This window comes from Cajanus cajan, chromosome 6 (assembly GCF_000230855.2).
Source record: "Cajanus cajan strain Asha chromosome 6, NIPB_CcT2T_4, whole genome shotgun sequence".
In the NCBI taxonomy this organism is placed as follows: Eukaryota; Viridiplantae; Streptophyta; class Magnoliopsida; order Fabales; family Fabaceae; genus Cajanus; species Cajanus cajan.
In genome coordinates, this window is record NC_138522.1 from 671313 (window position 1) to 683573 (window position 12261).

Consider the following 12261-nt stretch of genomic DNA (forward strand, 5'->3'; position numbering starts at 1 on the left):
TTTGTTATTGTTATCCTTTTCCCTTTTATGACAAAAATTATTTTATTTCTTTTTTTTACTATGAATTTTATTTTTTTAATTTTTATATTGTGAAATTATGATTTTTTATATTTTAAAAAAATAACTTAAGACATTACAGTATCTTAGAATTTAATACTAAAAATATTTATTCACGGGTGAATAATTGAAAGCAATTAAAAAATTTAGAAAAATATTTTGTACCTGTCACAAATTTCAGATTTTTTTTCTCCTAATTGATGTTTGTAGATTTCTAAAATATTTTAAATGAATAAAAGTGTATGAAAGACAAATTTTCACTCAAATACCAATATAAAATGTAGGGACATATTTAGTTATAAGAGAGTAGGCTAGTTGTCCCACTATTTTAAATCGGGTACGGGTATATACTTATCCACCCCGTACCCGTACCCGTCCCCGTTCCCATTTTTAATTTAATACCTACTTTCAATTTAATTATATTAAAGAATTTTAATATTTTTTATGTGTGATTATTTATTATAATATGAGATAGAAAAATAACTTAATTATAATTATAATATAATAAAAAACAATTTAAAAATATCATATTTTTTTATAAAAAATAAAAAATAAAAAAATTGACAGGTACGGGTACGGGTACGGGTATACTCGATACCCGACGGGGGACATGGATGAGGATGAAAATCACATACCTGACGAGTACAGGTACAGGGACGGAGATGTGTTTGACTCGCGGGGACAGGGACGAGTATCATGAAACCCGTACCCGACCCGCCCTATTGCTATCCCTAGACACAACTAGGATGTATCTTCAATTCCTGAACTTGTATATTTACAAACAAAAATAATCTAAGATGTGTAATACACTATCCTTACAAATTTGTATTGCATGATGCGCAAGTCTCCCAAAATATAACAAATTTTTCCAAAAGTGATTAGTGGTAATTAAACTTGTAAACTTTTTTTAGTAAGAATAACCCAAAAAATCCACAAAAAGATAAAACTAGAAAAAGGTGAGACAAAGTTTTTTCAAAAGCCTTTTTTTTAGTTCTGACTCCTCTAAAGTGATCTTATCAATTTAGATAGTAGAGTGATCACATTTTTACCATATAAATGTTTAACGACTTATACTTAATTAAAAATTTTAAAATTGAAAAAAGCTACCATTTTTATTGTCATTTCAATCACCACTATTTCCACCAACATCACCATTATTAGTGGTGGTGATAGTAGTGACTATAATAATGACAATGGTGACAATGATGGTATAGTGGTGTAGTGGTATTGGCAATTAAAGTGATGATGATTTGATGATGATGGCAATAGTGACTATAGTGATGATTATGGTGATGATGATGATAATTATGATGATGGTTTTGGTGGCATTGTTCTCATTAAAAGAGGAAATTTCAATGTGTGATTTTTTTTTTCCTAAAAATTTACTTAACTACTATTTTGTTTAATTTTTCATGTGTTTCAAAATTTTAATTATGATTAAATCTAATCTAAGTCATTAAACTTTTAAATGGTATGTTGCCACTTTTTTTTGCTAAAGTTTCACACAAAAGAAAAAAAATCTAAAATCACCTCTAATTAGGTCAATAAAATAAGGGATAACCAACCGTTAAAAAACTAAGTTAACTATACTAATAATAAATTAAAAAAATTAATTAAGAAAAATGTTTATTTGATAAAAATTAAATTAATTTAAAATACTTTATTTAAAATTTAATTAAATAAATATATTAACCTTTTTAAAATATCACTCAAAATAATATGATTAAAACATTTAAAATTAATAAATCTATTATATTTTAAAATAATAATAAAAATACAAAATTTAATTTTAATTAAATCATATTTATTAAAGATAAAAATGCTTTTGAAGTATAAAAAATTATATAAATGGTACTTTTAGTAAAAGGAATACCTTTTTTTTATATGTACACAAATTTTAAACTAATTTATCCTTATAATTATCTCTAAATTAGTTTCTTATTTATTTATGTATTCGTTCTCTTATTTTTACTTGATCATGAAATTTAACAAATTAGTATTTTAGTATGTGTAATACATAGGCTAAATATCTTATATAACTAAAATTTATAATAAATTATACATACAAATAAATATTATGTTTGAATAAATAAATCATGTTTAAAATTTGTATAAATAGATACTTTTAAATATATAAATTATATTTAAAATTTATGATAAATAATTTTTATTGTATCATAATATTATTTTATTTGTTAATAATTTATTTTAAAAATATTGAAATTTAATTGATAAATAATCATGATAAATAAAAGTCGAATTAGATAAAAAAAAAGTTAAAAAAATATTTAAAAACTCTCTCGTTGAAAAAAATCACTAAAAATGATTGTATTTGTGTTTAATATACAAGAGTTGAATCTAAACATCTCACACTTTAAATAATTATTCATTATTATTTTGCTTCTTTTACAAATTTTGTTTTTTTTTTTAATTTTTTTTAATTTTTTTTTAAAAATAATTATACCTTATGTTGTATTTTTTTTTTCTCACTAATTTATATTTAAGGATAATATCAATTATCCACTTTTTTTTTAAACATTAATTTATTTTATTTTTTCACATAAATACGAAATGTTTTCTTTTCATGCTAGTAATAATGATAATGTTGATATTACTTAATTTTATCATAATTCAATTTTGAAAGTATAAATTTAAAAATAAACTAAAAAATCAAATTTAATAACCAAGATTCAAATTGAACTTGATTATTTAAAAAAAAAATAATTTAATTAATTGGTTACAAGTTCATTGAATTAAAATGAATTTGAAAAAATTTTCATAGGCTAAATGATTATTATACATAACTAAAAATTTATAATAAATTATATATATATAACTAAATATTATATTTAAATATTATTTTTTTTAAATTATATAAAAAAATATTTTTAAATATATAAATTATATTTTAGATGTGATATAAATAATTTATATTATTTCACAATATTCTTTTTAACTATTGATAATTTATTTTATATTGATAATTAATTCATAAATAAATATAATAAATTAAAAAAAATAAATTAAATAAAAATTTAAAAAATTCTTAAAAAGACTCTATTAGAAAATAGTCTCTAAAAACATTCATACACACAAAATAGTTATTTTATTGTATAAGAATTGCTATAAATGTGAAACCCGTTGCATTTTCTCTCATTTCTCCCTCTCAACTCTCAACTCTCACTCATTTCTTTTCTTCTTGGACACTCTTCTTCCCCATCAAGTGCTGATTTCTTTGTGGTGATCTAGGTGCTGACTAGAGCCGGTTGAGTGTATCGGACGGATTTCCCTTCTTTCCCGTTGAGCTTTTTTTTTCGTTCGTCCTTCTTCTTCATTGTCTTCTTCTTCCTGGAAGCTTGGAATCCTTCACCGGGGTAAGGGAAACTAGGTTCTTTGGCTGATTTTGTTGAAAATGAGTTTCTACACTCATTTATGGTTGATTTTCTGGATGAATTTGGTTGAGATGGAAGGAAACTCATTTTCGAGGTTTTGGGTGAAAATTTGGGGTTTTTGATGAATTGTGGTTGCATGTTGAAAAAGATGGTATTTTTGAGATGTTTGATGAAAATGTAGCATTTTGGCTGGTTTGCATGTGTTGGAAATGTGGATTTTTGCAGGATTTGGGTAAGATTTTCGAACTTGGTGAGTTGTTACTAGGTATCACGCCGGGCGCAGTTCTTGGAGAGGGAGCTCCATTTGGGCAAGCCCGCTAGGCGCAAGGGTGTGTGCGCCGGGCGAGCTTGAGAATGTGAACCTCTGGATGGCCCACGCCGGGCGTGGTTGGACCGCGCTGGGCGCGATATCAGTATGTAACATGTTTTTGGGATTTCTGGTGCTGTGCCGGGCGTGACCACGTCTCGCCGGGCGTGGAGACTCCTTGGGAGTCTCTGCCAGAGGTGGCGCCGGGCGCAATTGTAATTGCACCGGGCATGAGACCTTGGGGAGGTCTATGTCTACCCTGCGCCGAGCATAGGTTTGGCACGCCGGGCGTGTGAGGCTCTTTGGAGTCTCTGCCTCCTAACACGCAGGGCGCAATTGGTATTGCGCCGAGCGCGTTTTAGCCCTGGTACTCTCTGGTTGGGCCACGCCGGGCGCAACCATGAGTGCGCCGGGCGCGGATGTGCATTTGATGTTATATGCTGAGGTTAGCTGATAGATGTTGTTATAAGCTGAGCTGAGCCGAAAATTGATGAATATTGTTGTGCTGTTAATGCTGAATTATAATATTGTTATGCCATAAGTTGTTTGAGCTGTGCTGTGAATCATTAAGCTGTGTTGTATATTATTAAGTTGTGTCGTATGCTGTTATTGATGTTATTGTTGTGCTGTGCTACATGCTAATATAAACTGTTGTAGGCCGTAAGGCTGAGCTGTAGTAGGCAGTAAGATTGAGCTGTTGTAGGCCATAAGGCTGAGCTGTTGTAGGCCGTAAGGCTGAGCTGTTGATCACAAAGACTAGAGGAGATGTTTTTCGAAATTGTTCATCCCATTGTGTGGATTGAGGTAGTTGTGGTGCTCTTAGAGCCCAAATTGTTGAAAACCCTCCCTGGGAAGCTGTCCCTTGGAGTGGTCACTGTGCTGTTCTCCTCTAAGTACTTAGTTGGTCCCGTGTATTGGCAAGATCGATGCACACGTGTACGAAGCGACCACGGTATAGGGACAAGGTCGAGCTATACCAATTATAGAGCGACCACGGTATAGGGGCCAGGTCGAGCTATACCGCTTACAAGCGACCAAACCGAGCGGATATGCGTGACGACGCATTGTTTTTTTACTGCTGTTATTGCTGAATGATGTGAGCTGTATATGTGATGTGTTGTGTGCTTGCTGAACTAGATTGACGTGCTGATAGCTGTAGTTGTTTACCATTCATGTATTCTTATATATGTATGCTGATTCTTTTCACTAGCTTACCCTTTGTTGTTTCCATGTGGTTTGGACTGCAATGATCATACTGTGTATGGGAGTAGAGCAAGGATAGGCTGGTGTGTAAAGGCAGGTATGTGGCTGACAGATGCAATGGATGATATTTGATGTTTTGTTATTTTTGGCCACTAGTTTGGCTATTTTAGATGTATTTGATACATTGAGCCTCAGGCTAGACGTATTATATATATTTTATTTTATATATATATATATATATATATATATATATATATATATATATATATATATATATATATATATATGCTCTTGTCTGTGTGGTGCTGTGTGTTGAGTCGCGTGTGATAGTCAAGCAGGTCGTTACAATAAATATTTAGTTAATTAATAAATTATTGATTCAAGAAAAATTAAATCTAATTCTTTAAATAAAGTTTCATGATAATATGAGTATAAAAAAATATATAAATATTTTGGTATTTATGTAAATGATTTTTAAAAATTAATCTGTAATCCTTTTATGAATTATTTTTAGTTTATTTCAATAAACTATTAGAATAACTTGTCAAAAAAATAAACTCTAATGTGTATCTAATTAAAAAAAGTAAATCATTAATAGATATTTAAATGGTAAAAACTTATTTAATGAACACTTAATTGAAAGTTTAATTTGGTGTAAAAAAGTAAAAATTTATTTTTAAAGTAAATTTTGTTTGCAGGAATGCAAATAAGTTCTTAATTATTATGTGGATTATGTTTATTAAAAAAAAACAAAAGTAAACTTTGTACAAGTGTTTTAAAACCCGGACCGACCCGGCCGGTTGGACCGGTTGGACCGGGAACCGGTGGTCCAGCCGGTCCGAATATGAAGTTGGATCGGTTATGCAGTCGACCCGTTTCAAACCGGATTGAACCGGTCAATTTTCCGGTTCAACCGGTGAACCGGTGGGTCAAACCGGTTCAACCACTTTTTTTTTTAAAAAATATTTTTAAGGGACCATAAATCACAAAAATGATAATGAAAATTGAATCTCTTAATGAAAAAGCAAGGAGTCTTATTAAATATAACAATGACTACTTGTTCTAATATATTTGTTTGCAATATATACAACTTAAATAACTTTTATAGTATATTATTAATTTTAAATTATATATTTAATAATGCAATATCTATGTAAATATTACATATATTATTTTCTGATATTAATTGCAAGCATATTATATATGTACATATTATTTATATTTTTAATTTGTATTAATATACCGTTTAACATGTAATTTTTTTATGTATTTTTTTACAAAATAAAAATAATTTTTTTTAAAAATAAGATAGAAAAATTGAAATTTAAAATAAGATATGAATTTATTAAAATTTATAAGTATAAAATATATTTAATATGAATACTTTTTAATAAAAATAAATAAAAATCGAGTCATGCAGTTCAACTAGTGACCCATCGGTTCAACCATTGATCCACTGACCCAGTACCTTAACCGGTTCGATGACCGGTCCGATTTTTAAAACTATGCTTTGTACCAGCTCTAGAACATGAACACGCCATGTGTCAAAAGAGAGGGCTCCATGATGAGGACCACAGAAACCCAAACCCCACCATTATAATATTTGTCAGTCAAGAGAAAAAGACACTCCTTTGACTAAAATGTGTTTTTATTGTTTTTCACAGCTTTCAATTTTCTCTATTTTCTTTTTTATTTTCTTCTTAAGCTAAACAAAACTTAAAAAGACCACCATTGACCATTACACACGTGCATAATTTCTTAACACAGATACCACGTCCAAACAATATACAATGGAAAATACCATTTGATTTCAATGAGAAAATAACATTTTGCATTTGTAAGAATGATGTTAATTTGTAACATACTAGTATTATTATATTTTAATTTTGTATTAAGTAAAATTAAATCTGAATCATTAAATTAGTCTATTTTTCTTCTTATTATTTGTGACGTTCATGCAATAATAAAAATATGCTAATGTGTATTGTTAATAGAATGATTATGTTAGTTGAGGAAATTTGTAATCTAAATATAAAAAAAAACCTAATTGCAAATATGCAAGTGTTCAAACTGCAAATCCATTTAAATGGTACAAGCGTGTAATTAATATGTAGAATCATGTTTTAAAAAAAAGCATACAATTCTAGGACCAACATTATTTAATGGGTGATAGGTGATAGGTGATAAGTATGGTGTATTTTCAGTGAAAAGTGCGTATCTTTGACTGCAGCGTTTATTGGGTGGAAAATTTAGATATTCTTTAGATTTTCATCTAGTCATAAAAAGTCTTTGGAAGTGCAATACTCCGATCAAGTGCTTGGTATTCTGTTGGTTGGTGTTCATGAATGCATTTCCGTGCAAATCATTATTACAAGTACGTAGTGTGGAGTTGGATAACAATTTATGTTCTTTTTGCTTTCTATTTGTTGAAGACCCTCTTCATCTCTTTCTAATGGGTCCTATGACTTTTAATACTTGGCTAGCTGTTGCTAATTGATTGGAGGTTCCGGTGGTCCTTCCTAATTTTTTAATTTCTCTTTATTTATATTGGACGAATCTTGGTATATATAAAAAACGTTCTCATTGTTTTCAGGTGGTTTGGGTTTCTGTTATTTGGTCACTATGACTTCATCGAAATGTTATTATCTTTCAACAAGGTGTTACGGATTGCAAGGAAGTGTTCGACAGTATTAAACTGCGTTCATGGAAGTGGATTACTAGTTCTGTTTTCGATTGCTCTTTTAGTTACATAAGTTGATATTATAACCCGGATTTGTGTTTCTCATAATTTTTGCTTTGGTTTTGAATTTTAATTATGTCTCTGTGTCTATTGTAACGGGTTGGAGTACCACTTGAACTCCCTTTAATTTAAATCTCTTTTGCTTATAAAAAAAAAAAGAAAGACTTTCAATGTATCGAAAAATTCCTCAAAAAAAAAAGACACCTTTTACTATGCTCAAAAACTAAAAAGCTTAATGAATGTTCACAGCAAATTTAATTGAATTTAATACACTTTATATAACTTTTACTCATGATAATCCATAATTGGAAATGATCATTCAATATGAAAATCACGTACAAATAATAATAGGTTTTTTTCAATTAAAAAATATTTATCAAAATAAAAATAAAATTAATAAGTTTGATTTTAGTGGTATTGAACTTAATTCTTTTAGACAAAGTTTCGAGTTTAAATTTTGTATATGAAAAAATGTGGCTGAAAAGAGAGATCCCACTAAAATTGATTTTAATTCAGTTAAACAAATAAATACTTTGTACTAATAATATAATTAATTTTTATTTATCAAAATAGGTATTTTCTTTGCCTCATAAGAAATCTTAAGTAGGATTCTTATATACAAGATGTCTCACACTATGGTGCCAATAATTTGGAAAAAAAAAAAAAAAAAAACAACATTGAAGGCATCCTATAACACGGGTGAGACAATTTTTTTGATAGAAGGTGCCTATAGCATAGAGGTGCTATTTGTTGTTTTCATTCCACAAAACAAGGCTTTCACATTCTTTCTTTTCATTGACACCACAAAAACTCGTGGTTAATTTTTTAGCATCAACGCACTCATGTTCCAAATAACTCTAAAGTGTTGGCCTTATAAACATTGTAAATGCTACTAGTGTTGCTATTAGTCAATTGTTTCTCTCACACATAATATTGTCTTGATCATTGAGACTCCTGTTGAAGAACAACTTGTCGCCACACGTCCCTTTATGGAAATAGAGGCAGGCAAGAAGTTATGTCTTACACTATGCGAGACACACATTGAAAATGAACTAAGATAAGTATTTCATGCACTTGCCAAAGGTGTAAATGGTACTATTTTAGGACTCATTCATGATGGTGCCATGGCGTTGTGTTGTGGTTAAAAGGGTCAATGCGTCCATGGCAACCAAAAAGTTTGCGAAAACTTGGTAAAAAGAAAGGGAGGAAATAATTTGGTTGGTGCATAGTTGAGCAACCCTTTGAGGGGTGATGATCTTTTGTCCCTTTTCCTATCTCATATTCTTGTTCAACTAATCACCAAATGGCACATCATATAAATAGCTACATCACTTTATTTAAGCTTAAAACAAAATTAACGGAGTTACTTTCATTTGGATGAGTTACATCATGTTTCCATTCAAGTTTGATTCATTACTTGTGTTGTTCATGACTTCTTAGAGAAGCTCCTCTACTATTTTTTCCATAGTTTTATGGTTTTCTAATTTTTCCTTTCATAGTTTTGTAATTCATGTCAATTAAATTTCATCTTTGGAATGATTTTAGTTTTATTCCTTTGATATTGAATTAAAACCACAAACAGTGACGGATCTTCATAGGGACAGGGGAGCCACGGCTCCCCCAAACTTTTCTAATTTTTTATTATTTATATATATATATATATTAATATTATATTTATATATTATTATATCATTAATTATAATAAAATTAAAAAAATTAAGTTAAAAAAAGAGAAATTCTATTATTTTTTTAACTAATAAAAAAATTAATTTATAATTTTATATATATATATATGAAAATAATCTGGCACTTCTAAAAATAATCTGGCACTCCTAAATTTTTTTTTCAAGTTCCGCCACTGACCACAAATAACTTTATTGATTCAATGCAACAAAATATGTTAAACTACATACAACACAAAAAAGGAAACAACTCACGCAAAAGTATCTAGTCACCATGAAAAACGATGATCTTGATTGAAAGGTTAAAAAATGTATTCATGGAGTTTTTGATTTTTGTTAATTGCTAAATGCATATATTTGCATTTGAATTTCAATAAGCATCACCTTGACACTAGCCTAATTGATTGTTCCTGCAATAAAGATCACACTATTGGAACCTATGAGAAAAAATAAAATTGTAGATTCCTCTTATAACAAAAACTTGAGACTCTTTAATGCAAGATAGAGAAGGGAGAACGTGAAAGAGTGAGAGAAGCGAAACTTACATGAGAATGACTACCGTAAAACTCTTTTAATTTTGTTTTAAATCTAAATTAAAATGACATGATTATTCAATTGACATGAAATTCAAAGATTGGTGGAACAAGAAATTGGGACAAAATTAGGAGATAGAGGATTTACATCCCCCTTTGAACTCTTGGGTTGAAAAGTGTACAAGTTTCAAAGAAAGAAAGGAAAAGGAGGAGAAAGGAGGTAACAAAAAAAAGCATCAATATTAAGATTATTATTATTATTGTTGTTGTTGATGATGATGGTAAGACTCGAAAACTTGGTGCTTGGAGTGAGATTAAATAGTAGTTGAGTAAAGAATATAATGGATAAGAAATGAAGGAAAATACATAAGAAAAATGTTACAATAGTGGTGACAATCCATAAATTATATATTTCAATCACTATATTTCTTTTTGTTTTTTGTAACTAGAGCCTATGTTAAGAGAGTCTTGTTTAAGACAACAAAAAATTAGACATAGTCCCAACCTCATGAGCTCTTTACATTGTTCAATGAAAAGTAACAAGTAGCTCTTCAGTATTAGGCGCCTTCCTTGCAAAATATTTTAACATGGAATGATGTCATGTCAAGGTTGCATGTATTATTATTATTATTATTATTATTATTTTTTTTTTTTAAATCTTTGACATCAATAATGCCTCACATTGAGATGCCTTATAAACAAAGATGCAATGTGACAATTCTTTTTTTTATTTCTCTCATCAATGATATGCCTTGTATAAATATTTTAAGGAGCTAATATAATTAAACAAAATACTTAAACATATTGATAATGTTATTCATAAACAAATTACACATACTTGTTTAAAAAAACTTAACGACTGGGAGGTGGGGGAATCCCATGCTCCTACTACTACCCCCAAGTAGTTTTGCAGTAAGGACTACCTGTCAGGGATGAATTGAGATCTTTTTTATTCCTTTCTCTTCATTTTTTTTTGTCTATTTTCTATAGCTTTGAGTGTATAAATAACATTGAATGTTAATCACTTTTTTACATTCAAAATTATATAAATGATCAAGAAATGAAGAGGATCCAAATTCATTAGGGATATTTTGTAATTTATTAAGGTATATATATATTTTTTAAGAAAGATATAATATTTTATCGTATATCGAGTATTTCACATATATTTTTATATTAGTATAATATTGTTCATTTTATCCTTTCACCCTCATGATTTTACTTTGGTCATCACTCAAAATATCTCTTACCAATAAAATATATATGTATTTTATAAATATTTATTTATCTTTTATTTTAATAACGTGAAACTTGATTATATCTTAATATTATCGTACTATTTAAATAAAATTATCTATATATTAATAAAGATGATTCACATTATTTTAATTAAATTCATGTGCATATTTTGATTGAACTATTTTGTCATTTTTATTATAATTATCCACCTCTCTTTTTTATCATTGAATTATTCATTTTTTTAATCATAACTTTTTCTTTTCTCTCACATTTATTTTATTTTTAATTTAAATAAAATACATAAAAGTACACTATACCTCTTTCTCACCATCTAGTTTTCCCACAATATTATTAGTCTCATAAAAAAAAATAGAGAGAATTTTAAACAAAGACATTATCATATTTTAACCAATGGAGAGTGAAATACCGCTGGTGTAGCAAATAATTCCCCTAAAATATATCAAATATTATGTTCTAGAAAACAAATGCCTCGAAGAAGTTTATATAGCAAAATTCTTTTATGTAATTCAATTTAAAGAAATCAAATAAAGTGTGAAATTGAGAAAACAATTCAAGGTATAGAGTACGATTTTTATTTCCACGGAGCATAAATATCTTTCACTATCCAAACAAGACCAATATAAGAAATACATGAATATAAATAAACTAAATTGAACCTAATTTAGAACATAATCCAATGAAACATAATCAGGTTAAGTTGTACTAGTTTAACTTGCTTACATAAATTGACTTACTTGTACTTTAACGTGCGACAAAATTTTTAATCTGAATATTTCATACTCAAAATTTGACATTCATTATCACTATTAAATTGAAATAATTTCACACTGTGTAAACTTCCTTTTTTGGAACGCACCAAAAATCGTGAGAGGACAGAGCAGGTGCCATCAAGTAACAATTTCATTATGTTTGCCAAGTTCATAGACAAAGCATCCCATCCCATTCTTTACCAAAATAATATACAAAATTAAACTTATCATGGAGAGGAAAAAAAAAGGCGAATTGGAACGATCCCTCTACATCAAGTACGTCGCTATCTTTTTAGCTTTAAAGCTGAAAGGAATATGCTACCTACAGTGTCCAGTGT